The 27,798-nt window shown below is 44.5% G+C and overlaps 1 long non-coding RNA gene and 1 pseudogene across 1 annotated transcript in view; one reads left to right on the top strand and one right to left on the bottom strand.

Annotated features, from left to right (window-relative positions):
• Positions 1 to 76: 76 nt before the first annotated feature.
• Positions 77 to 27,798, bottom strand: part of LOC139813263 (uncharacterized) — a 107,288-nt gene continuing 79,566 nt past the window's right edge. The window contains exon 3 of the long non-coding RNA XR_011732102.1: positions 77 to 1,484. This is a non-coding gene — a long non-coding RNA (uncharacterized lncRNA). The remainder of the gene's footprint in view (positions 1,485 to 27,798) is intronic.
• On the top strand, positions 6,229 to 10,727 carry LOC139814243 (uncharacterized; annotated as a pseudogene).

The following is a 27,798-nucleotide window of genomic DNA, read 5'->3' as shown; positions in this document are numbered from 1 at the left end:
GATACCATACACGAAAACACATATATATATTTATATATATAAGTTAATAAAATCGTCTTTAAAACTCCCTCTTTTTTCGAATTCAAAATCATAAAATAATTTTAGTGAAGTCGAAAATTCACCGCCGCAAGTCTTTGGGAATAACTATCCGCAATCGGCTAATTCGGAACAGGCGCGCCCGCATAGTGGAGCGACAGCTCCTAGCTTCATTTCTAAGACGCGAACGGTCTCCGCATATCGAACTCGCTATCCCCGATTCTCCCTCTTCCCGATCTTCCTCATCTGCCTGTTGTTCCCTTGCGTATCGGGTGTTCCCCGATACCCCAGAATCTTTCCCCCTTTTTGAACCTTCCTACTCTCCGGTTCCTTCCGAGGAACTTGCGGAGTTCCGGGAGAGATCACCCTGCAACTTCTCCCCTGTTCCTTTCGACGGAATTCCTTCCCCTTCTAGTTCCACCACCCTCTATCGTGACCGATCACCCTCTCCCTTCTTTTCCGACTCGAGTATCGAAGTACTCGAGGAATCTTCCCCGCGTTCCCCATCCCCTACTATAGAAATAGTATATGAATGTATAAATTTATAACTAATCGCTAATCAACCATTGTATCGTAATCATAGCCCCTTACGTAATCATCAATTTATAACTATTTCTCTAGAATAAATTTAAATATTTTATTCCGATAACTATGTTACCAAATTAATGTTTGAACCCTCGTTTTTATATATTCACACATACATAGTCAACACTTATTCTTTACAATCTACTCACCAAATGTATCGTTGACGAGCAGAATATCGATCTTTATAAAAATCCTCCTCGATCTTCCGAATTTGTACCAGAACAAATGTCAATCCACACACACACACACCACACTTCCACGTATTATTACATACAATAATGATTCTCTAATTTATAAAAATATTTGTTCTATTTCTTTTACAATAAATGTTCTAATTATTTGATTAAAATAAACTCAATGTTTATTCATTTATAAATAAGACCTCACCCCTCACTACCTCTCTAAATCGCACAAGGTCCGATCCCCGGTAATAGGGATATTATCCTTGACCGAAAACAGGACCGCAAGTGCACGAAAACTCTCAGTAGGCGTAATAGCGTCCCTTCTGGACGTTGACCCACGACTAGAGTTTTCCCGAAAAGTGCATTCGACTCGAGGCACGCGCCCTTCCAGCGTGAACCCGAGATACCATAGAGATCTCGTTACGTCTTCCTTTACCCCCTCCCTCGGATAGCCTTTCCTTCGCTATCCGTCGAACCAATGTACCTAAATTCCGGAGTCCTTGCAGCCGACGGCTGCATCCGAGCACGAGCAGCTGCAGCAGAGACAATTGCCGACCATAACCGACTACCGAGTACTCGCACAACCGATGTTAAAAAAGCAGATGGTGCGAAAATCCACGAAACAACCCAAGGACATCATCATGGAAGATCCACGTGGCAGCCCGACGGCACAGAGGAGACCTGAAACAGAGGATGAAAGGGTTGAGAGGAATCAGCGAGGTCATCGTGAACAAGGTGGGGCAATTTCGTACTTAGAATCTAGAATCCTTTCTCGGTTTAGTAGGTAAAAATACGAGTGGCGACCGTGTCGGTGACATAAAAATTCACAATAAATCGTAGCGTGGGAAACATCACACCTCCGTACGGTCACAGTAGAATAGGGAGTAGATAGATCGATGGACATTCGGAACGGTAACGATTTGGTCGTGTGACGAGCTCATTGCGTAAAAACTGGAATCTCGGAAACGTAGCGCCTAAAAAACGCATCGATGCTTGCCTGGCACACGGGAAGGAAGCAAAAACCGCAAAAACTGGCGACCGTGACAGGACTGCGTTAATAGATGCGAGTTACGTGATCGAATCGAGTATCGGAACGAACGAAAACGATCGACAAGAATAGTGTGCAAAGAAATCCAGAGATTTTTTGCAAAAACGTCGAGCAATCCGTTTAGTAAACGAAATCAGATCAAACCTAGACGTGCGAAAAGAATCGAAAGGGTCCGTGTGGGAACGCAATAACAACGTGCGATCAAGACATGAAGTCGCGAAAAACGTGAAACGTGTCGTGACAAAACCATTCGTGTAGGACGTACGGCGTTAACCACCATGACTGGTGTGGTTCGAAACGCATAAAGCCATATAAAGGTAGAAAAGTTTTACGTAAAACGGTGCGCGAATCGTGAAAAAGGGTACTGTGTTTAAAATGAAATTCTTGATGGTGGAGCGCGAATAATACTGGTGCGCAATTACGATAGTACGCGTGTACGAGAAATATCATAACAACGTGCGCCATATATAACGTAAAGTCGCAACAATAAACTGCGTCATAAACAATTTGCGTTCAAAGGGTACGGATATTTCACGCGAATCGGCACATAAAAGTAGAAAGCGCGGAGGAATAAGTTTGAAAATCAGGGGAAAATAAAATCTCCGAAAAATTTACAAATCAGACACCCGTTATACAAGGATATACGGTGGTGCTGAAGGGGCGATCCAAGTCGTGATATACCAGGTGGGGAACAAATCGCGAGACGCGAGAAACACCAGCCTCACATACCGGGTGAGACAAAAGGACTCAATTTAAAAATATAAAAAACGTGATTACATTGTTCGAAAAAATTCGAAACGGTGAATTGCAAATAAATTTACGCGAAAAGTCACACCGAGAACCGAACGAACGTCGTAACCACGTGCGTATCAGGGTACGCGTGATCGTAACGGAAACGCGAACGATCGTAACCAACGCGGCTATAACGTACGGGCGTTCCGCGAGTCGTAAAACGGTGATTGCGAAACAGCGTAAGATAAAAATTGAAGACTTTGAAGAAGAAAAAAGTTTGAAGAATTCCGTAAACGCGAAGCTGAAGGTGACACACGAATCGAGAGCAGCGCGATTGTCGAAACAACGTGCGTATCAGGGTACGCGTGACCGTAACGCTCTCCATAGAAAAAACGGGGGCGCCAACGATCATAACAAACGCGGCTATAACGTACGGACATTCCGCGAGCCCACTAAAGAGGTGATTGCCGAATGCGAGAGTTAGGAATACAGGCCTGAACTACGTGAGAAAAACGGGGCCGAAAACCCAGAAACGTGGTAGAAGGGCGAAATCGAAATTTGAATCGGGTATGCCAAATCTACAGCATACACCCGTTAGAGCGAATACCAGATCACAGGGATTGCCATTAGAGACACCGTTGTACGCGAACGCGAATCTAATTAGACGTAGAGGCGCGAACAAACGCGACGAATCGAACGAGATGTCGAACGACAATACTTTATTGCAAGTAAACGAGAGCGAAGGTAATCAGACATATTGAATCTGAGCAACGAACCAGCTCGTAATCAAAATGCGAACGACGACAGGGCCGATTTGGCGAGACAAAATGCCGAATTGTTGGCCATTGTTCAAAATACCGCTTATAAGGATAGGAAACAGTAGTGTGCTGCCATCTGTTAGAATAACTGAATCACTAATTATGTCTCTGAAAGGCTCTAGCGGGACCAACGTGGGTCCTAGTTATATCCCAAAATAGTGTCGCGGAACGGCGCTGCTATACCGGGTGGTAGCGCTGCCTGGCTTCCGGTTTCTTCACGGAAGTTCGGGTCTTCTTGAGCGAGCGTGCGTTCATTACGTTTCTGTTCGTCGTTGTAAGAGTCACGCGTGCGGAGTCAGAAAGACTCGTAGTCTCATTATACGAGTACAAAGCTCGCACCGAAGGTACGAAGGACGTTATAACAATTCGGCCAGACGCGACACGGCGAGCCAAGGGCAATCGTCGTATAAAAAATCGTAAGGATGGCGGAAAACGAACTCGCCGGAGGCGCGTCGACGAGGGGCGGTTGACATAGTGGAATTACCCGATAGCGGAGACGACGATGCCAAGCCTAAAGTGACGCGTTATACGCGCGAGCGCGAAAACGACGCGAAACGCGAACGCGGGGCAAGTAGGCAAACGTACGCGAAACCAACGACAAACGCGTACGAACGTGGACGTAAGTTGGCGGCGATAACGGCCGTGGGTCACAACGATGACCGCGGTGAGAAAAATGAAACGGACGACAGAAGCGAAAATTCCGAGTCGAGCGAAGACGATCATACAGAGGGCGCGGATGAGCAAACTTGTTGCGCAATCACGCGTGACAAACGAAACGACGCGAGCTCGAGTGAGCAAGTAGTAGAGAAACAAGTCGAACGATGAGACATCGGGCGAAGGAGAAGCCACGACGGGAAAACCGTTGAATATTATGCGAACGCGCGAGATCGTACGTGAGCTTGACGAGGATATGGCGAAAGAGCAGGCAAAACGGGTCGAACGGGCGGACGTGCCGATGATCAAAATGCGGTTTGGTAAATGTAGTACGAAAGCGCTCATAGACACGGGAGCGCAAGTCACGGCAATGACGCGGGCGTTCTACGAACAAATTACGCGAATCGAGTGAAATAATGGATACGATACCGTGTGATACGGTGAGGATGACAAAACTGATGGGGCGACTACCGAAAAATGGCCAGAGTTTCGAATGGACGGCGGAAAGACAAAACGCGTTCAACGAAATCAAACAAGCATTTCGCGAAGCACCAGACCTCTATTTGTTTCGGCCGGACGCGAAATATGTAATATACATAAACGCGGCGCGAACGGAGTTGGGAACGCGATTATGTCAATTACTACCGAACGCGGAGAAGGAAACGCGACGAACGGTTGATTGCGCGAGCGATAGTTTCACAAAATGGCATACGTTGTTATTAGGGAGACACGTGCGCATAAGCGTCGACCATCAGGCGTTAAAATTAATCAGTACCTGCATGCAAATAAATAACGGTAGGATCGCACATTGTTTTGCATCCCTACGCGGAGATGAGTCGGGAAAAAGGTTCACGGGTAGGCGAATGTCACCGTATAATGCGCAATCAAACCCGGTAGAACGAGTAATGAGAGAGTTAGGTAGAATAATTCGTGCGTATAGCAGCCAACAACAACACGCGTGGCACAGAATTGTAAACCGTGCGGAGGAGGTGATCAATCACACCCGACACGCGTCACACGGATTTACCCCGATCGAGTCGAGCAACGGCGAAACGGATCATTTGAGCGCAATAAAACCTGCGCTGATTCCTCAACGATACCCAAAAGAGCCGAGACAAGTCGGAAATGACGGGGAGTCCGACTACGATGATTATTCGGACGATGACGACACCGATGACGATCTAACACCGTCAGACGACGACCATGGCGACGCAAACGTCGACGACATCGATGAAGATAACGAGGAGGAGGAGCTTCGAAGGTCATACGACGGCATTGACCGAGGCGCCATCACCAACGACGACAACGAGGTGGAAGAAGAAGACGATGACGAGGTGGAGGCGTTGGACGAAAGACCCGAAGAGTGGTGGAACATCGATGACGACGACGGCGACCAATACGATGGTGGGGATGTCGATGAGCGAGCGGCCGACGAAGAGGCGGAGCGAGCCGACAGTACGCCAGCGAACCGTGCGAGAGACGCAAGTGATGCGCCATTCGAACGGGAAAGCGACACGAACGAACGTGACAGTGGTGACGAATCGGTGCGCGAACAAATCGATCGTACGATCGAGCGACAACGATCACCGATTCTATTGATTGATCTACGATCACCCGGTAGACCGGCGAACGTAGAAAGATCGAGAACCAGGGACGAGACGGTGGAAATTAACGATCCATCCGATCCTGAAGTTGCGAGTGGGAGAGAAAACGACGGCATAGACGATTCCGATCGAGTGTGGAGAGATATCCTGGATAGATTGCTCTTATCGTCCGACGACGAGAGACGAGTGATAAATCCACGGAGACGGCAACGAAATCACGACGACGACGACGTTGTGATAGTTTCGAATTCGGATCAATCTGACATTGTACAAGTAAACGCAATGTAGATCGATATAGATGACAGCGATGCCACCACGGTGGACTACGAGGACTTTTGTCAAGGACTCAAAGCCCACAGCAGTCTGAAGAGGGAAGGAAAAATTTGTATCCGAACGACGAAACGAAATGGCCAACTAACCCCGGTGAGTGAGATGACGGAGGATGACGATGACGATGGTGAGAACGAACAACCACCACACCTCCGGGGAACATCACACCTCCGTACGGTCACATCCTGACGTAACACTAACATTTAGTACTTAACAATCTGTTACATAAGACGGTCGCAATGGAGAATAACCGTGAACCAGAGGCACGTGTGATGAACGGAACCTTGACGACCATGACCTTTTTAGAGTACCTGCAGCCACTCCATCCGAGTAAGCGTCTATTTATATATATATATATATATATATATATATATATATATAGACCCGGGAGCTCACATAAGTCACATACAACAGACGTACAACACGTATCCGAATCACCATCGATCGACACAATAATTAAGGAAATACAATCTGATCATGGGGGACAGCAGCAGCAGCAGCAGCAAAATGAGGAGCAGCAGTATAGAGATAAAAAAAAACAGCTGGAGGAGCGTTTATACAAAGCGGTGCAAATAATTGAATACCTGAAGCAGCAGCGACACTCACAAAATCTAGAAGTTGAACAGCTGCAGCTCATATTATATATATATATATATATATATATATATATATATATATATATATATACAGGGTGTCTGGTAATAATCGCCGGACCTCTTGTATGCAAGTAGAGTGAGTCAAACCGAGTAGAAAAGTCTTCTATCATTTTGCGAAATTCGCAATACTTATTGAGAAATTAATTGAAAAAGATCGGCCAATCCACGCGCGTAGAAGCCGGCGCGGCCAGAAGAGACGCCCACACTCCCACCGTAACCCCCGTACAAGGCGCGCGGCGAAGCAGTGGAAGGGACGCTGCCGCTGGCTCGCGAGCGGCGCGTAAAACTCCTTGCACAATAGCTTTGTCGGCAACTTTATCGTTGTCGCTATCGCTATCGCTATCGCCTATTGTGCAAGGGGCTTAACGCTAAAGCTCCGCGTCGAATTATTATCTCTCTCTCGCGCGCGCGCGCACGAAATAAAAATATTACGCTGTCAGAATAAAACGCCATTTACGGTCCGAGCTTGGATCTTACAATTAGTAGCCTAATAATAATATTTTTTGTGTATTACACATAATTTTTTCTCCAACAATTTAGTAGACTGCGCGCCGACTAAATTGTCTGCAGACTTGCAACACAACAGCTCCCGTTCTAGTAGTAAAATCCTCTCCCTCCCCGTAATTAAATTGATTTGATTTAACTATTACTACGTTTAAACGCGAGCGTTACTTCTGTAGTAACTTACGATAATGCCTTTTCGTAAACGGGATTTTGTAGTAACTTACGATAATTTACTTCGCGTAAACGTGTAGTATGTGACGCTAAGCATCTAAATAAATGTAAAGAATTTATTACGAAAAATTTTATGTAGTGCACAAGAAATATTATTAGGCTACTAATAATAAGATTCAAACTCGGGCCGTAAATGGCATTTTATTCTAATTTGATTATGCTGTCATTTCCTCGCCACCTTGCGGTATACAGCACGGCGCATTTTTTTTAAGTGGTATCCCCAGTAGGTCTAATCCACTCTCATAAAATTTAATGTAACAATTGTTCGAAGTGCCTCCCTCGTTCTTGTAAACAAAGTTCGGCCCTTCGAGTAATGTTGCGCGTCGCGCGATACGCCATTTCTGGCGTGATGGTATTAAAAGCTGCGAGAATTGCTTCTCGCATTTCAGCTTCTGTACCATCACGCCTGTGCTCGACTATGGCTTTAATGTGTCCCCACACGAAATAATCGAGCACATTAAGATCTGGCGATCGCGGCGGCCAAATGATTGGGCCACCTCGACCCACCCATCTGTCCGGATAATGCGCGTTTAAAAAATCGCGTACTTGTCGAGAGAAATGTGCAGGAGCTCCGTCATGCTGAAAAATAATTTCTCTTCTTGCATGGAGAGGAATATCTTCGAGGAGAGCAGGCAACTCATTTTGAAGAAAATTTCTGTATATCTCTCCATTTAAACGGGGCGGTAGGAAGTAAGGACCAATCTAAAAATTGCCCCCAAAAAAAAAATGATTTTTAAAGCTGCGAAAGAAAATTCCTTAAATAATTTTAAATAGGTCTGATGATTAAAATTCAATATGAAGAATAGGGCAAGGAAAGCCGTAACGGGATGCTCGTGTTAAATTATTTTTAATCAACAAATATTTTTCCAACCACAGTAAACTGCGCGCCGACAAATCGTCAGACTTGAAACACAATTTTGGTTGGTGTAGTAAAATTCCCTTCCACCTCCTTAATTAAATCATTACGATTTAATTTTTGAACCCGGTAACAAATGCTTGATGAGCAGCGTTTAAAACAAATGAACGTAGCAACGAATAAAGCATTTGTTATCGTCGCGGTTTTCTTTCGATCTCGTCGTTCCACAAGAGTAGGTGCCGAGAGTTCGAGATCTGTGTGTCTTATAAAAATTGTAAAGAAATGGCGGGATATACTGCAAGAGAATACACCGATATGATTATCGCGTACGGAATAGCCGGAGAAAACGCTGTTGGCGCGGCTCGTGTTTACGCGGAACGATTTCCCGAGCGTCGACATCCCGATGACAAAGTAATTTCGAGGTGTGTGCAACGCGCCAGAGATACGGGAAGTGTGGTTTTAAATCGGCGAAACGCTGGTGCACCGATGCAGATTCGTGTAAACGATGAAGAAAGAATCCTGCAGGTGTTCGAAGAACACCCCAAATACAGCGTACGCTATGTGTCTCGGCTGCTTGGTTTCTCGCGACACAAAGTGCACAGTGTTTTACGTCGGAACAGACAGCATCCGTATCATCATCAGGGAGTACAGTAACTCTTTCCGAGAGATCAAGAACATCGCATCTATTTTTGTGAAGGTATTTTTATTTAATGTTTTTGCGTGATTTTTTAATAAATATTAATAATCAGCGAAACACGTACAGGATTTCTCGCGCAGTGTCGGCGGAATAATTTTTTCCCCGACCGTATTCTGTGGACGGATGAAGCTACGTTCACCCCGAACGGCGTGTTTAATACACGAAATTACGTGTATTGGGCAGAAGAAAATCCGCACGTCGTTCGAGAACGCGCATTTCAATATCGCTGGGCGATAAATGTATGAGCGGGAATAACAGCAGACCGAATCGTAAGTAGTAAATTTACTTAGTAAGTTAAAAAATTTTATTATGAAGAATAGGGCAAGGGGGAAAGCCGTAACAGGATGTTCGTGTTAAATTATTTTTAATAAACAAATATTTTTTCAACTATAGTAAACTGTGCGCCGACAAATCGTCAAACTTGTTGAAACACAATTTTGGTTGGTGTAATAAAATTCTCTCCCACTAAATTTCTTTACAATTTTTAGATGCTTAGCATCAAAAATTAAATCGTAACGATTTAATTAAGGAGGTGGAAGGGAATTTTACTACACCAACCAAAATTGTGTTTCAAGTCTGACGATTTGTCGGCGCGCAGTTTACTGTGGTTGGAAAAATATTTGTTGATTAAAAATAATTTAACACGAGCATCCCGTTACGGCTTTCCTTGCCCTATTCTTCATATTGAATTTTAATCATCAGACCTATTTAAAATTATTTAAGGAATTTTCTTTCGCAGCTTTAAAAATCATTTTTTTTTTGGGGGCAATTTTTAGATTGGTCCTTACTTCCTACCGCCCCGTTTAAATGGAGAGATATACAGAAATTTTCTTCAAAATGAGTTGCCTGCTCTCCTCGAAGATATTCCTCTCCATGCAAGAAGAGAAATTATTTTTCAGCATGACGGAGCTCCTGCACATTTCTCTCGACAAGTACGCGATTTTTTAAACGCGCATTATCCGGACAGATGGGTGGGTCGAGGTGGCCCAATCATTTGGCCGCCGCGATCGCCAGATCTTAATGTGCTCGATTATTTCGTGTGGGGACACATTAAAGCCATAGTCGAGCACAGGCGTGATGGTACAGAAGCTGAAATGCGAGAAGCAATTCTCGCAGCTTTTAATACCATCACGCCAGAAATGGCGTATCGCGCGACGCGCAACATTACTCGAAGGGCCGAACTTTGTTTACAAGAACGAGGGAGGCACTTCGAACAATTGTTACATTAAATTTTATGAGAGTGGATTAGACCTACTGGGGATACCACTTAAAAAAAATGCGCCGTGCTGTATACCGCAAGGTGGCGAGGAAATGACAGCATAATCAAATTAGAATAAAATGCCATTTACGGCCCGAGTTTGAATCTTATTATTAGTAGCCTAATAATATTTCTTGTGCACTACATAAAATTTTTCGTAATAAATTCTTTACATTTATTTAGATGCTTAGCGTCACATACTACACGTTTACGCGAAGTAAATTATCGTAAGTTACTACAAAATCCCGTTTACGAAAAGGCATTATCGTAAGTTACTACAGAAGTAACGCTCGCGTTTAAACGTAGTAATAGTTAAATCAAATCAATTTAATTACGGGGAGGGAGAGGATTTTACTACTAGAACGGGAGCTGTTGTGTTGCAAGTCTGCAGACAATTTAGTCGGCGCGCAGTCTACTAAATTGTTGGAGAAAAAATTATGTGTAATACACAAAAAATATTATTATTAGGCTACTAATTGTAAGATCCAAGCTCGGACCGTAAATGGCGTTTTATTCTGACAGCGTAATATTTTTTATTTCGTGCGCGCGCGCGAGAGAGAGATAATAATTCGACGCGGAGCTTTAGCGTTAAGCCCCTTGCACAATAGGCGATAGCGATAGCGATAGCGACAACGATAAAGTTGCCGACAAAGCTATTGTGCAAGGAGTTTTACGCGCCGCTCGCGAGCCAGCGGCAGCGTCCCTTCCACTGCTTCGCCGCGCGCCTTGTACGGGGGTTACGGTGGGAGTGTGGGCGTCTCTTCTGGCCGCGCCGGCTTCTACGCGCGTGGATTGGCCGATCTTTTTCAATTAATTTCTCAATAAGTATTGCGAATTTCGCAAAATGATAGAAGACTTTTCTACTCGGTTTGACTCACTCTACTTGCATACAAGAGGTCCGGCGATTATTACCAGACACCCTGTATATATATATATATATATATTTTTTTTTTGCGACTGAAATTGCGAATTAAACAGGTGCTTAAAGAAAATAAGAAAACGACCGAGAGCGATATCCTCGCCGAAATCGACGAGCTCCTCGCCGAGGCCGTCGCCTACGACCCGGCCTACCCGGATCTCGGAGCCACGTGGACGAAGCCATTTGCCACGAGGTCCGCCGCCGAGGTCTCGAGACCCGCAGCCGCCCCGCCGACACGCAAACACGTGCCGACGATCGGATATGCGGTCCAGAGGTCGGACCACCAGCAGAAAAAAAAACTGGAATAGCTGACGACCCCGCCACCGCCAATACCACCTTGCCATATCACAGCAGCGGAATACCTGGCCCGAAAGAAGACCGCCGCCAAGCCGACTCCGCCGCCGGTCGCACCACCGGCCGTACCGCTTACCGCACCACCGGCCGCACCGCCTGCCGCACCACCCGCGGAGGTACGGGCACTCCGGCCCGTAGGCTCACGATTACCACCAAAAATCCCGGTGCAGGTGGAGCCGGGCCACGTTATCCTGGTGCCCCATAATGCCGCCCACGTCACCAGGAAGTGGAAGATCACCGAGAGAGTACAAATGGCACGTGCGGTTCAACCACGAGGAAACCGTCCGAAAAATCCGCAAGCTACCGGCCAAACCAAGAGCCCGGCCGACTTGAAGCGCCAAATTCGCGCTCTCAAATGAGGGGGAATGATGTAACGATGCGCCCCGAAACGCATCATTCCCGGCGAGCATTAGCCGGATGCCGCCCGGCTGAACACCCGCCGGGCGAGACAAGGCACGGTGGCCGCATTTATGCAGCGCGTCGTCGTACGCGCGGCACGATTACTTCCCACGCGGACGGAAACGGCGCGAGCGGGCATTAAATACGTCGCGAACGAGGTAGATCGGACGTACAACATCATGTGCGTAGATTTTGATAGGTTTGCTAAATTGTTGACCGAACGATTAGAACAATGCCACGACCTGACGAACACGTGCGGCATGTCGTACGTGCGACTATACATGTACGAGCATGGCATGCGCCTCCCAAAAGATGTCGCCAGACGCATGGTGGAGCGCATGGTCGATGTCGACCATCCGCACGTCGACATCGTGCAGATCCACCGAGCCGACGTTTTCCGATCGACCGAACCTGAGACCGCGTTACTCGTTAAACTGTTCGGCACCGGGCGCAAAAATTCTCTCGTTAGCATTACCGCGGGTGGAATTAAACTCACGTACAGATCCACACATAAGTATCGCGTCGGCTTTACCGCCGATTACGGCTATTTCGACGCTAGCGTCTCCCCGCAGGGAGGGATTACTTCGGTCACCTACATGCAGGCGTACTGCTCGGCGGCCAAAATGGCACGCCCAACAAATTCCGGGTTTACGGCGGCGTACGCGATCTGCCGCGGATTCGCCGACGGCGATCGCGCCTTCTCCTTGATCAAGAAGCAATATCGGCAGCACGTGAGGGACTTTCTCGCGTACTGCGATAATTACGTAGTAAGAGATCAGGCGCTGAGAATAGAAGAGGTATTGACGTTTGATTGTCTGAGAACCCGTCACAGCGTGTCGCAGAGGTTTGACATTCACGGCGTGTTCGACTACGACCGCGTGTGCATAACGTCGCGCGCGATGTTAAGGCTCGGTCTCATCTACAAAATGCACAATTGGAGGAGACATACCCGAAAGTGTGTTGGACGATCTCTCCGACACATGGGACGAATAGAGTTGGGAAAGTTACTTTTTAAAAATAACTAGTTACAGTTACAGTTTTTTCACTAAAAAAGTAACTAGTTACAGTTACAAGTTACCGACTATGAAAAATAACATGTTACAGTTACAATAACTCAAAAGTAATAACTCGTTACTTTTCAGTTACTATTCAGTTACTTTCTTGCAATGATTGTGTACTACTATTTTAGTATCGAGTGAATTATTATTTCTCAAAAAGATTTATTATTGGATGGCAAGGCACATCCTTATTAGAATGAAAACTTGTTTATTTTTATTAATTTTTATAATTAATATCTATTTATTCATTTAACAAGTATTAAATCTACACTTAATATGATAAAAATTGTACAAAATATGACAAAAACTTAATGATAATCTTATAAGAAAAAGAAATAAATTATATGCTCTTTAAATGCTCAGATAAATTTATTATGCATTTATACAATGTTATAATACGATTAATACGTAACTTTTACTGTTTTGCTATAGAAAATCGCGCATATGTGCTTTATAGAACCCATATAATATATAATATCATGTTTTAAGTTTTAATATTTAATATAATTTTAATAAAAATTTTTATTAATTTTTAATAGGATTTGATATTCGATTATATCATCGTGAAGATGTCCTCTTTGTGGCGATATTACAGAGCCACCGACACTGAACATTCGTTCATCAGACGCACTACTCGGAAGTGCCGTATTATATTTAATAAACAGTTTCTAAATTGCAGTGTAATCATTTAACATGCCAATGTTGCAATTATTCGATTTTAAGAATCGATATAATTCTTCTTGTGCGGTCTCGACTTCTTTTGTTTGTTGGCTAAAGGCAAAAAAGTCATCACAATCGTCGAGTTTTTCAGTAAGATTTGGGAAATTCTCAGTAGAACGAATTCCTAATAGGTCTTCTAAATAATTTTGAGCACGTTTCCTTTCTTCTCCATTTATCCAATTTAACTTGAATTTTGGATGTAAACAACTTGCGATAATTAACTTTTTTTTTCCAAATAAGGTAATTATGCAGTTTAGGTGAAGCACCTCCGATGACCTTGACCTTGACATATGGTGTCAAGGTCACCCTCCTGAGTGACCTTCAGAAGGTTTTAGCCGTCGCTCGTATTTTATTAAAAAGTTATTAATAAAAAAAAGTTTGGCGATCTCACCGATTTCAATGACCTTGATATATGTTGTCAAGGTCATGACCCCGAGTGACCTTCAGAAGGTTTTAGCCGTCGCTCGCTATTTGTTAAAAAGTTATTAACAAAAAAAGTTTGGAAAATATAGCATATATAGGTGCATATATAGGTTAGTTGACGCGCTTTAAACACTTAAATACTTTTAAAGCGCGTCAACTAACCTATGTAGGTTAGTGATCAACGATTTACTGCTTTAAATGTTGTGTTTTGGTAAAGCAGCGACTTTTTTGCAAAATAAAGTATTCTCTGCTGTAACAAAAAGACTTCAATTTATCAACAATTTACTGCTTTAAATGTTGTGTTTTTGTAAAGCAGCGATTTTCTCGCGAAATAAAGTAATCTCTGCTTTAAAGAAAAACGTAATATTAGTCGTTTATGCCTCTCAGTACTTAAAATAACTGCTATATTTTCGAAACTTTTTTTGTTTATAACTTTTTAATAAAAAACGAGCGACGGCTAAAACCTTCTGAAGGTCACTCAGGAGGGTGACCTTGACAACATGTCAAGGTCAAGGTCATCGGAGGTGCTTCCCCTAAACTGCATAATTACCCCAAATAATATAAAAATCTAAAATTATATTCAAACAGAATAAATAAATTTTTATTTTGCCAGTCAAATAATAAACAATGGGAATATTAATCGACTCTATTGGCCATTATAATACAAGACAATACGACCACGATTTGGTTCGATTATTGTCAAGATGCTCTTTTAACCAATATAAACTGATCAAGTTGATGTAATCTTTGATACTTATATATATATATATATATATATATATATATATATATATATATATATATAAAAGCATCTTATTTCAATAATTAAATTTATTGCGAAAAATATTACCTCAGCCAGGGTTCGAACCTGGAACTTCCCTCATTCCGTGATGGGTGTCGTACCAATTCGACCACTGAGGTATGTATGTGATAATATTTATCGCAATAACCTGTATTAAACTAAATATATAAAATGGAAACACCGAAAGGACGAATCGCCCAAATGGAAAACCCGGAATACGCGACGGCTGTATGGACACCATCCGCAACGACGAGCCGCGCGATACGGGCCGAATTCCTCGGCATGTACTTCGCGCACGGAATAAATCCCGTGTATAACTACCAGGTCACGGGAAACATATGTTCCTAAACGGACGCGAGAACAACTCCGTCGTTCGGGGTATGGTACGATTGCGTCCGTTGGACAACCCGACGGACAATTTTATTTATCCGTTATACACAAGCGCAATAAAGACCTACCTCGCGAATCCTCTCCGACACGCGCGAGACGTCACGTATCAAATAGAAATCGAGGGTGCCGAACGAGGACAAAACAACGCGAGCGATAAAATACGTCGTCGCGCTGTACGCGTCGTGGGCGTACTCGCAATTATTGAGCAAAGAGACATTAACGAGCGAGGAAAAAAACATGAAAACGGAATATTATTTTCAACATTACAAAAGGGCCTTCAAATTGCAATCATTTTTGATGGAATACGAATCCCACCCATTGGGACAACTTCGCGCTGTAATGCACAACGTTTTTGCAGTATTCGGAGTTCCATCGAGGTGGTCGGACAGGGGCTCACAGAAATCCGAAGTAACCATTGCAGTATTCGGAGTTCCATCGAGGTGGTCGGACAGGGGCTCACAGAAATCCAAAGTAACCATTGCAGTATTCGGAGTTCCATCGAGGTGGTCGGACAGGGGCTCACAGATATCCGAAGTAACCATTGCAGTATTCGGAGTTTCATCGAGGTGGTTGGACAGGGGCTCACAGAAATCCGAAGTAATCATTGCAGTATTCGGAGTTCCATCGAGGTAGTCGGACAGGGGCTCACAGAAATCCAAAGTAACGATTGCAGTATTCGGAGTTCCATCGAGGTGGTCGGACAGGGGCTCACAGATATCCGAAGTAACCATTGCAGTATTCGGAGTTCCATCGAGGTGGTCGGACAGGGGCTCACAGATATCCGAAGTAACCATTGCAGTATTCGGAGTTCCATCGAGGTGGTTGGACAGGGGCTCACAGAAATCCGAAGTAACCATTGCAGTATTCGGAGTTCCATCGAGGTGGTCGGACAGGGGCTCACAGAAATCCAAAGTAACGATTGCAGTATTCGGAGTTCCATCGAGGTGGTCGGACAGGGGCTCACAGATATCCGAAGTAACTATTGCAGTATTCGGAGTTCCATCGAGGTGGTCGGACAGGGGCTCACAGAAATCCGAACAATTGACTCATTTGTGCCACGTTTACGTGGCACACGGCGGATTTATGAAGGATGGATGGCTCGTTGAAAAGTCAGATACCAAAGATTAGAAAGATATGAATCTTCCCAATGGCATATAACCTAGACCTTATTATACATTAAAGATGCCTCATATATGTTGTAACGATGCACCCTCACACATGCATCATTCCCGGCGAAGAACTGCCGGATGCCGCCCGACGATCTCCGTCAGGCGAGGAAAGGGCGCGGTGCGCCCACCTTATTTTTAAACGACTTAACTCCGATCGTGTGCGCGACGCTCCGCCGCACCGACATCTTCCCGGGCCTCCGACAGAAACCGAGGGGAGCCGAGCGCCTCCGAGCGCGAGCACGCTTAAGCCCGTGGCACATAGAAAAACTTAAACAGTAAAACTCAAGCAGTAAGCAAATCAGCCAATCACAGTCAAGAACTTAAGGCACGGCCCTAAGCGGTAGCGAATCCATACCGTTGATTTCTTACTGCTTAAGTTTTACTGCTTAAGTTTTTCTATGTGCCAAGGCCCTTACCGCCACGCCGATTCCGCTCCGCTCCGCCGGCGGCGCGGCTCACGCGGGAATCGGCCTCCCCTCCCTAGCGTACCACCCGGGCGAGTATAAAATACCGGCGCCGCGACAGGTAGACACACTCCGATCCGAGTCTAGCTACCTGTGCTCCGCTACCCTCGGAGACGAGTACCTTTCCGTTTCCTAGGCCAGCTTACGAAACGGGGTACAGCGTTCTGTGCCTCGTTCGAGAGTTCTCGAGCGCTGACCGCCTTCCTACCCGGAACACCCCGTTTGCCACGGTAACCAGGGGTCGAGCGTGCTCGGCCTCTCGACAAGGGTTCTTGCCGCCGGAACAGTCGGACCTCCTCGTCAACCGATCGACCAGCCTAGCCCCTGGCCGTTCGTTTTCCTTCCCAACGCGCCGCGTAATTAACACCGGACTATGGAACGCCGTTTTACTTTTTAATAGCATAAATAATATTCTACATAATATAAAAGTTTCAAAAAATAATGTCTTGAGAAAAATAGCTATTCGTACTAATGAATTAAATTTATGTCAAACATAATAAAAATTGGATAAATTAAAATTATGTCAGGACATAATAAAAATTCGGAATTATTTTTATGTCCTGACATAATTTTAATTTCACGAATTAAAATTATGTCTGGATATATATAAAATATAATTTAATTTCAAATTTTTATCACGTCCGACATAATTTTAATACATCCAATTTTTATTATGTTTGACATAATTTTAATTTGATGAATTAAAATTATGTCGAGATATAATAAAAATTGAATGAATTAAAATTATGTCGAGACATCATAAAAATTGTATGAATTAAAATTATGTCGACATCATAAGAATTGTATGAATTAAAATTATGTCGATACGTAAAAATAATTCCGAATTTTTATGATGTGTCGACATAATTTTAATTCATTCAATTTTTATGATGTCTCGACATAATTTTAATTCATTCAATTTTTATGATGTTTCAATTTTTATGACATCTCGACATAATTTTAATTCATTCAATTTTTATGATGTCTCGGCATAATTTTAATTCATTCAATTTTTATGATGTCGACATCATTTTAATTCATATAATTTTTATGATGTCGACATAATTTTAATTCATACAATTTTTATGATGTCTCGACAAAATTTTAATTCATTCAATTTTTATGATGTCTCAATTTTTATGATGTCCGAATTTTTATGATGTCTGAATTTTTATGATGTTTGAATTTTTATGATGTCTCAATTTTTATGATGTCTCAATTTTTATGATGTCTCAATTTTTATGATGTCTGAATTTTTATGATGTCTCAATTTTTATGATGTCTGAATTTTTATGATGTCTCAATTTTTATGATGTCTCAATTTTATGATGTCTGAATTTTTATGATGTCTCAATTTTTATGATGTCGCGACATAATTTTAATTCCGGAGCTGGTGATTTTCATCCCACAATATTGGCAGCATTGTGTAAGTAGCGTCGACAGTTCTCACAGCTTGAATTCGATGTCTACGTGTCCCAGGTCGCCGATTACGACGTCCAGATAATGCGCTCCGTAGTTTTCGGTGTCTAAGTGTATTAATACCTTGAATTCGATGTCTACGTGTCCCAGGTTGTCGACGACGAGGTCCAGATAGTGCGCTCCGTAGTTTTCGGTGTCTAGGTGTATTAATACCTTGAATTCGATGTCACGTGTCCCAGGTTGCCGATGACGGCGTCCAGATAATGCGCTCCGTAGTTTTCGGTGTCCAGGTGTATTCATACTTTGAATTCGATGTCTACGTGTCCCAGGTTGCCGATGACGACGTCTAGATAATGCGCTTCGTAGTTTTCGGTGTCTAGGTGTATTAATACCTTGAATTCGATGTCTACGTGTCCCAGGTTGTCGACGACGAGGTCCAGATAGTGCGCTCCGTAGTTTTCGGTGTCTAGGTGTATTAATACTTTGAATTCGATGTCACGTGTCCCAGGTTGCCGATGACGGCGTCCAGATAATGCGCTCCGTAGTTTTCGGTGTCTAAGTGTATTAATACCTTGAATTCGATGTCTACGTGTCCCAGGTTGTCGACGACGAGGTCCAAATAGTGCGCTCCGTAGTTTTCGGTGTCTAGGTGTATTAATACCTTTAATTTGATGTCTACGTGTCCCAGGTTGCCGACGACGAGGTCCAGATAGTGCGCTCCGTAGTTTTCGGTGTCCAGGTGTATTCATACTTTGAATTCGATGTCTACGTGTCCCAGGTTGCCGATGACGACGTCTAGATAATGCGCTTCGTTGTTTTCGGTGTCTAGGTGTATTAATACCTTGAATTCGATGTCTACGTGTCCCAGGTTGCCGATGACAACGTCCAGATAATGCGCTCCGTAGTTTTCGGTGTCTAGGTGTATTGATACCTTGAATTTGATGTCTATGTGTCCCAAGTTCCCGACGACGAGGTTCAGATAGTGCGCTCCGTAGTTTTCGGTGTCTATGTGGCACTATCTGGACCTCGTCGTCGGCAACCTGGGACACGTAGACATCGAATTCAAGGTATTAATACACCTAGACACCGAAAACTACGGACCGCATTATCTGGACGTCGTCATCGGCAACCTGGGACATGTAGACATCAAATTCAAAGTATTAATACACCTAGACACCGAAAACTACGGAGCGCACTATCTGGACCTCGTCGTCGACAACCTGGGACACGTAGACATCGAATTCAAGGTATTAATACACCTAGACACCGAAAACTACGAAGCGCATTATCTAGACGTCGTCATCGGCAACCTGGGACACGTAGACATCGAATTCAAAGTATGAATACACCTGGACACCGAAAACTACGGAGCGCATTATCTGGACGCCGTCATCGGCAACCTGGGACACGTGACATCGAATTCAAGGTATTAATACACCTAGACACCGAAAACTACGGAGCGCACTATCTGGACCTCGTCGTCGACAACCTGGGACACGTAGACATCGAATTCAAGGTATTAATACACTTAGACACCGAAAACTACGGAGCGCATTATCTGGACGTCGTAATCGGCGACCTGGGACACGTAGACATCGAATTCAAGCTGTGAGAACTGTCGACGCTACTTACACAATGCTGCCAATATTGTGGGATGAAAATCACCAGCTCCGGAATTAAAATTATGTCGCGACATCATAAAAATTGAGACATCATAAAAATTCAGACATCATAAAAATTGAGACATCATAAAAATTGAGACATCATAAAAATTCAGACATCATAAAAATTGAGACATCATAAAAATTCAGACATCATAAAAATTGAGACATCATAAAAATTGAGACATCATAAAAATTGAGACATCATAAAAATTCAGACATCATAAAAATTCAGACATCATAAAAATTCGGACATCATAAAAATTGAATGAATTAAAATTTTGTCGAGACATCATAAAAATTGTATGAATTAAAATTATGTCGACATCATAAAAATTATATGAATTAAAATGATGTCGACATCATAAAAATTGAATGAATTAAAATTATGTCGAGACATCATAAAAATTGAATGAATTAAAATTATGTCGAGATGTCATAAAAATTGAAACATCATAAAAATTGAATGAATTAAAATTATGTCGAGACATCATAAAAATTGAATGAATTAAAATTATGTCGATACATCATAAAAATTCGGAATTATTTTTACGTATCGACATAATTTTAATTCATACAATTCTTATGATGTCGACATAATTTTAATTCATACAATTTTTATGATGTCTCGACATAATTTTAATTCATTCAATTTTTATTATGTCTCGACATAATTTTAATTCATTCAATTTTTATGATGTCGACATCATTTTAATTCATACAATTTTTATGATGTCTCGACATAATTTTAATTCATCTAATTTTTATGATGTCCAGACATAATTTTAATTCGTGAAATTAAAATTATGTTAGGACATAAAAATAATTCCGAATTTTTATTATGTCCCGACATAATTTTAATTCATGCAATTTTTATTATGTTTGACATAAATTTAATTCATTAGTAAAAATCGCTATTTTTCTCAAGACAATTATTTTTTGAAACTTTTATATTGTATAGATTATTATTTATGCTATTGAAAAGTAAAACGGTGTGCCATGCAATTTTTATTATGTATATCAAATTTTAATTCGATGAATTAAAATTATGTCGTGACATCATAAAAATTGGTTGAATTAAAATGATATCGACACGTAAAAATAATTCCGAATTTTTATGATGTCTTGACATAATTTTAATTCATTGTAATTTTTCTTAAGACTATTATTTTTTGATCTTTTATATTGAATGGAATATTTATTATGCTATTAAAAAGTAAAACGGCTTGCATTAAAAAGTAAAACGGCTTGCCGTACAATTTTTATTATGTTCCGATATAATTTTAATTGGATGAATTACTATGATGTCGGAACATAATAAAAATTCGGAATTATTTTTATGTCCCGACATAATTTTAATTCGTCCAATTTTTATTATGTTCGACATAATTTAAAATCATTAGTAAGAATCGCTATTTTTCTTAGAACAATTATTTTTGGAAACTTTTATATTGTGTAGAATATTATTGATGCCATTAAAAAGTAAAACGGCGTGCCATACCGGACCGTATCGCGAGAAAGAAACCGCGCCGGATAACATACACGCGCCCGCGCCGCGAATCTCGCGCCGCGGGCCGACCAGCCATTGGCCGGCTTAAAGGCCCGTTCGCACGCGTACCGCAGTGCGCCGGTACGGACCGCCTGGTTCGCGTCCGCCGCATACACCGAATGCGTTTCCGTACTTTGTAATTATCGCGACCGTCCTATAGAATATAATCCGCCCGCGTCCGCCGCATAAACCGAATGCGTTTCCGTACTTTGTAATTACCGCGACCGTCGTCTAGATTATAAACCGCCCGCGTTAGCCGCATGGCCCGCATGCATCTCCGTTGTAACTATCGCGACAGTCTGTTGTAATTGAACCACCGTAATAAAACCACGTTCCGTATCAAAACTGCCTTCTGTCTCTGGGCCTACCATCGAACTCCTGGTCCGGCGAGCTAGTCCGCGTTCGATATAAACAGCCAAAAGGCAGGCCGTTACAATGTATTGGAGGTATGCGTGGCGTGGCATTATATCTCGCGACTCTGGTGAGTTTTTTGAGTCCCTCCGTGTGGAATTGTGCTGAAAATTGAACTGATCAGGAATGTCAGTAAGAACTTTCATGGACCGCTTAGCGGTTCCCTCAAACGAGGTCTGTTGAATATATCGGAAATCTTCGGCATCCTGTTCGAGAAATTGGAGACGACTGGTGATGACTCCTCCCTTAAAGCGCAAAATATAGAACTCTCTTCGCGATTGAGAATCTTCAAGAGAGAAGAAGAGACTAGAAAAAAAGAGCAACTCCTCCTTAAAAATGAAAATGACAGACTCAAAAGGGAGCTCGAAGCTCTTCGCGATAGTTCTCAAACTCGAAACGCGAGACGTCGAGTCTGCCCCCCCCCCCCCCTACTGCTGACCCAAAGTTTCCACTTTTCGTTTTCGGCAAGTCGCAGCCAGAAAATTCTGGCTTTAAGCTGGTCTATAGCAGGAGGACAAATCAGAAGGAGATACACCCCGATAAATCCTCAACAATAGATATGAAGAATCAACAGAAACATAGCAAGATGACGATTCAAAAGGAGATACATTCGGATAGCAATGAACCCTCAGCTAGGGACATAAAGAATCAACAAGAGAACACTTTTTTGCCTCAAAGGCTAAGAAGACGCGATGTACGTCCTTTCTTTGGTAAAGTAACCGTTTTGGGGAAATCATCGAACGATGACATCGCAAAACTCGATCCTCCTCCCCCTGTTAGGAACAAGGAACTCACTAGGACCGCTCGAGGGGCTAGAAAGAGCTCCGCAGTGTCTACATCAGACTACCTAGAAAACTCCGATGCTGGAGATAAGGAAAAACGCCGGGAGATTGAACAGTTGAACGAGGAGATAGCTATATTGTCTAAACGTCGTCGAGAATTAAAATCTGTACGTACCAACACTCGGCAGCAAAATCAAGTGAACCACATGGAAACGCGAGCTCTCAACAAACTCGGACTCCTAGAAGCATTCGCAAAAATGTCTCTGGGGATAATGAGCAACGTCGAGGCCCTAAGAGTTTTGCTGACGCAGTGACCAGGGTTCCCCGTGTCACTCCCCGCCGCAGACCACCTAAAACCGCGGCAGTAACAATCACCCGTATTGACCCTGCGATGGTAACGTACGCGAAAATCCTTAAACAGCCACGGGAAAGGATCACATTAGGAACGCTTGAAATTGAGGACTCCAGGATACGTCGTGGCATTAACGGTGGAATTATCATCGAGATCCCCGGTGAAAATGGCGCCTCCAAGGCTAATACTCTCACTAAAAAACTCAGAGAAGTTTTGGACAGTAGCACAGTTCGCATAAACAGACCCACAACAACGGGTGAAATTCGTTTATGGAACTTTGATGATTCCATCTCAAAAGCGGACATACTTGAGGTCTCAGTCATTGGGGGCTGCGACGAAACTGACATTAGAATTGGTAATATAAGGCCGTTGCGTAACGGACTCAACTCAGTCTGGATCAGGTGTCCTCTGACTGCCGCACTTAAGGTCTCTGATCCGGGAAAAATAAAAATCGGGTGGACAGTCGCACGCACTGAACTGCTCGACAAAAGACCAGTTCAATCTTTCAAGTGCTGGAGATACGGGCACGTCAAGGGCACGTGCAGTTACCCTGAGGACCGCACGAGATTCTGTTTCAAGTGTACAGCTCGGGATCACCAAATAGATCAGTGCAGTGCTGCTCCACACTGCGTTGTCTGCGCTGAAGCTGGTAGACAACCAAATCACCGTTTGGGATCGTCTCCTGCCTGTTTTGACAAGGAGGGAAACCCAAGACTGCGTCCTGGCCTTTCCAATGGATAACGCGAAGACATTGATTATTCAGATAAATTTGCAATTCGAACAGAAGTCGAGAAGCGCAGGACCTTCTCATACATCAGGCCGAGGAGCTGGGGGCCGCGGTGTGCGCGGTGTCGAAGCCCGCTCGCACGCCGGACTCCCAGCAATGGTTCCGTAGCGGTAGCGGTTTGGCTTTTTTCATTAACAATCGAGCTGCAAAGTATCCCGCAATCTTACTTGCAAAGGGTCAATTTACCGTTATGATAAAATACGGTAATATTTGTATGGCATCCTGCTACGTTTCCCCCAACGTAGATTATAACGAATATGCAAATTTTATAGACGAACTTACCACGTTGTGCTCTGGCATCTTGAATAATCAAAATTTAATCATCTGTGGCGACTTCAATGCGCATGCGAGACTCTGGGGATCCCACTTCCGGGACTTTAAGGGCGATCTACTCGAGGATTGGGCGGCTCAGAATGATGTACGTCTAGCAAATACCGGCAACACACCCACCTTTATGTCCGCTCAGGGCAGCTCCATCATCGACCTTACCTGGGTCTCTTTTGGCCTGATGAGGAAGATACACCATTGGACAGTTCGTGACGATATTGAATCACTTTCTGACCACGCTTATGTCACCTTCAGCATTACTGACCTCCCACTAAAAGACCCCATGGTTAACCAGGCTCAGCGTTGGAGTTTCCGTAACATGGATGCGGAACTATACAAAAAGGTGCTTGAGTGAACCTGCGCAATCACTCCTCGTGACGACAAATATATGATGCGATATAAGCCTGATAAATGGATCTACCAGAGCATCAGGAATACTTGTGAGGTGGCGCGTGCTCGGGGCCGGTAAGGCAGCACGTAATGGTGGAACCAAGAGATCGCGCGCCTCAGGAAAATCACGATCGATGCCAGAAGAACCTGGTCGAGGGCTCGGAATAGGGACTCCCCTGATGAGATTGAACGTAAGCGAGCGGCATTCTACCTTGCTAACCGCGAGAACTGAAAACCGAAATCCGTAAGGCCAAAACAAAATCCTGGCAGGAGCTGATCGCGACGCTTGACGACGACTTTTGGGGCCTTCCGTATAAGATTGTGCTCAACCGTCTTCGTAGGTCCACACCTGGACTTACCTACACCTTAGAACCGGACATACTTGAGCAGCTCTTGGATAACCTGTTCCCACCCGGCAACGCCCTGAAAACAGTAAATCTAGACGTTGCTGGAGAGGACGTACCACGGATTACCTTGGGTGAAGTAACGGAAGCCATCGACGCGAAAAGAAATCTGATCACGGCTCCGGGTCCTGACGGCCTAAAAGCCATAACTTTGAAAAGGTTACCTCCGCCAATGAGACTAAGATTAGCTCAGTGCTACGACATATACTTAAAGCACGGCATTTATCCGCCATCGTGGAAGACATCCGATTTGGTGTTGATTCCCAAGGGGGAAGCACCTCCTCTGGGCCAAGTACCGAAAGCGAGACCCATCTGTCTGTTGAACGAAGTCGGCAAGACGTTCAAGCGGATTATTGCTAGTGAGATGAACCATTTTATGGAAGAGAACCCTTCTTTCGACCTTTCGGTCCATCAGTTCGGTTTTCGGAAGGCGCGATCCACAACTGACGCACTTTATCTGTTCAAGAAGATCGTCACCGAGGCACGCGACAATGGCAAGGTTGCCATCGCTTTTTCTTTAGACATCGAAAATGCGTTTAATTCCCTAAAGTTGCCGAGAATAAGAAGAGCCGTCCAGATTAAGAACTTCCCGATATATGTACGCAGAATAATCGATGCCTTCCTGTCCGGCAGGAGGGTCAGATTTAACACTAGCAGAGGGCGATGTTTTCGACGCGTCAACAGAGGTGTCCCACAGGGCTCTGTCCTGGGCCCTCTGTTGTGGAATCTGGATTATGATTATGTCCTGAGAACTTTGCTATTTGAGAACTGTCATCTCATCTCGTTTGCTGACGATACTCTGTTGGTGGTGGTCGCCGATGACTTCGACAACGCTTACGAGCTCGTTGTCGAATGTTTGGAGAGACTCTTCATCAACATTCGCTTCCTGGGCCTTTGCGCATCTTGATCGAAGTCTGAGGCCATGTTCTTCGGCCGTGTGCCACAAAATTCCTCCTTCAATTTCGAAAGAGTTCGGATCAAAATTAAAAACTCTATGAAGTACTTGGGCGTTTATATCGATAATAAATGGGCCTTTAACACCCATTTCAATTATGTGGCCGGGAAAGTAAACAGGGTTGGGAGGGCCTTGTGTGGGATCCTTCCAAATTTGAGAGGACCCATCGAAAGCAAGAGTCGCTTATACTATAATGTGATAACATCCATCATCTTGTACGCCGCTCCTATTTGGGCCGACGAACTTCTGGGATCCAGCAATAAACAACTTATATTGCAGCGGACAATTCGGTTAACGGCACAGAGGACTATCATGGCATACCGGACAGTCTCTTACGAAGCGGCGACCCTTCTGGCGAGAATTCCACCAATACAGCTGTATGCGGCGTTCATCAGCCGCGTCTATCATCGCCTTCGGGAACTTAAAGAGATCGGCTTTTACCGTGCTTTTACCGTGGATTCTCCATCGGATACTCGAGTCGAGGAGGAGGTGGTGCTTAGGAGAGAGTGGGCGGCTTACTTGGAGCGAGAGGGACTGTCTGGCAGAAGGACGAGGAATGCGATCGCGCCTAACTTGGAGGCTTGGCTCGATCGGCGATCTGGCTTTTTAACTTTTCGTACAACGCAGCTTTTGACGAGACACGGCTATTTCGGGGCCTTCCTTCACAGGATTGGGAAGGAAGAGTTCCCGATTTGCCGCTACTGTAACAACAACGTTCCCGATACCTCTGAGCACACTTTGTCGGAGTGTGACCGTTGGGGTTACGAGCGCGGAGAGCTGGCGGCGGTCCTCGGTCGGGACTTGTCTCTGGCAACCATTGTCAAAATGATCTGCGATTCGCGTGATTCTTGGACCGCATTCTCGACCTTCGCTGAAAGGGTCATGGGGCGCAAGGAGGAGGACGAGAGATTTAAACAGCAGCAGCGGCTGCTTCCGGATCCTGCAGCAGAAGACGATCTCCCGCTTTAGGGTTAACTCTATTCGGAATTATTGTTAATTGCGTCAGCGTGTGCTGCGAGATTTGATCTCTGTTGTCTTTGCGGCGTGGGTCCAGCGTGGACTCTCCTGGGTATCTCTTGGGGGGTGGGGCGTGCGCCGGTCGTTCTCTGGGCCGTCTCCCTCCCGGGGACCGGTGCGTCTCCTTTCGGCGACGTTCCCGGATCCCTGGGGGGAAATTGCGGCCGTGGGGGGCGGCCGGCGCTCGCTTCCTCCTGGGGGTGCCTGGGACTCTGCGTTCTTTCCTGCAAACTCTTCCTGTCTCGGGACGCCCGTTCCTCTTGGCTGCGGCCCCCCCCCCTGGGGTCGGCCGGTCGTGGGTCTGTCGCCTACCGCTGTTTGGGCTCTGGTCTCATTGTTCGCAATGAGTTCCACGAGCCTTCTTGTGGCGTCGGGGCGCGGTTGGTCGTCCCCTGGGGGGTTCCCCCGGCTTGGGACGGTGCCGTCCTGTTTGCGTTTTCTCGCGCCCTTCGCCCGAGTTCCTCGGTGGGGTTGGGGGAGGGTGCGCGACTCTACTATCGCCGGGTTTATTGTTCGACTCGGCCGGGAATGGGGGACCTAGTGGTTCTCTTTTTGGTAGGCCTTGGGCCTTTTCGCGCGGACGGGCCAATCTTGACTCGTATCTTAGTTTTGTGATGTGAAATTCCTTATCCGGATGGAGAATTTCTGTTCGTCTCGTTTTCGCCCACCTGTGCGCGATCCTGATACGGGAGCGCGTTTCCTTCTTTGGAGAAAGGGTCCCGTAGCCGATAAAGAGATCCCACAATGATATGGTGCCCGCATCTACTATCATGTGGCTTCTCTGAGGTGGTCAAATGATGACACTTGTGTCAGACTCACTCGACTAGGGACTCCTTCCTCCGAAGATCCGCGTGA

Source organism: Temnothorax longispinosus, chromosome 1, assembly GCF_030848805.1.
Source record: "Temnothorax longispinosus isolate EJ_2023e chromosome 1, Tlon_JGU_v1, whole genome shotgun sequence".
NCBI lineage: Eukaryota > Metazoa > Arthropoda > Insecta > Hymenoptera > Formicidae > Temnothorax > Temnothorax longispinosus.
Note: the sequence above shows the minus strand (reverse complement) of the source record. Positions and strands in the feature narration are given on the sequence as shown.